This window comes from Carlito syrichta, unplaced genomic scaffold, assembly GCF_000164805.1.
Source record: "Carlito syrichta isolate Samal-C Ts95f unplaced genomic scaffold, Tarsius_syrichta-2.0.1 Scaffold308813, whole genome shotgun sequence".
Taxonomy (NCBI): Eukaryota; Metazoa; Chordata; class Mammalia; order Primates; family Tarsiidae; genus Carlito; species Carlito syrichta.
The window spans coordinates 171,622-172,604 of NW_007252909.1; positions in this window are offsets into that span (position 1 = coordinate 171,622).

The window sequence follows — 983 nt, forward strand, 5'->3', positions numbered from 1 at the left end:
GAGCCTGAATAAAGACCCTTGTGTGTTTGCATCGGAGCTGGCTCTTTGTGGTCTCTATCTCTCTCATGAGAGTCCCGGGTTCAACACTCTCAGTCCACGCGGGACCGTGCACTTCTGCTGCGTGGATGAGTGGCATGTGGCAGATTTGGCGAGGCCATCCCCCTCAGCGGGCAAACGCCTTGGGACAAACCATGAGTTCCAGTCCTTGGAAATAGCCAGCTTTTCTGCTCACCGAGAGGCACATTTATCTGGCCTTTCTTTCATGATGTGTACAGTTTTTACTCTTGCCCAGCAAGTCAGGGTCACCACAGAACCCACTGACCAGTGAACAGCAAATACCACCCCGTCCGCCCGCCAGGTCTCGTGGACTTGGCAAGTGCCAGCGTTGCCGGGGGCTGCGCCCCTTGTCCAATATCCTCCTTTCACAAATGAGAGAGCCTGGGGTCCAGGGAGCTCCAGGGAGCCCCGCTGATAAATCAGTAGCACAGTCTAGTGGGGCCTGAGCCAGAAAGGACTGAACGCGATACACTCGGCAGAGGCGGGTCCCAAGTGCCCTGAGCCTCGGGGCTGGCTAGCAGGGGGATGTGTGTGTTCCTGCACAGCTCCAGACTTCCTCCTGCACTGGCCCTCGGGCCCCTGGGAAGCCACTTAACCCCTCTGTAAAACAGGCACAATAATAATACCAAGGCCTGGCGCAGTGGCTCAGCTTATAATCCTGGCACTTTGGGAAGCCGAGGTGAAAGGATTGCTGAGCTCAGGGGTTCGAGAACAGCCTGGGCAACTTCGTAAGACCTCATCTCTACAATTAATCACAAAAACTAGCTGGGTGTGGTGGCGTGTGTCTGTAGTTCCCACTACTAGGAAGGCTGAGGCAGAAGGACTGCTTGAGTCCAGCAGGTTGAGGCTGCAGTGGCTGTGAGCGTGCCACTGCACTCCAGCCTGGGCAACAAAGAGTGAGACTCCACCTCAAAAAAAAAAAAATA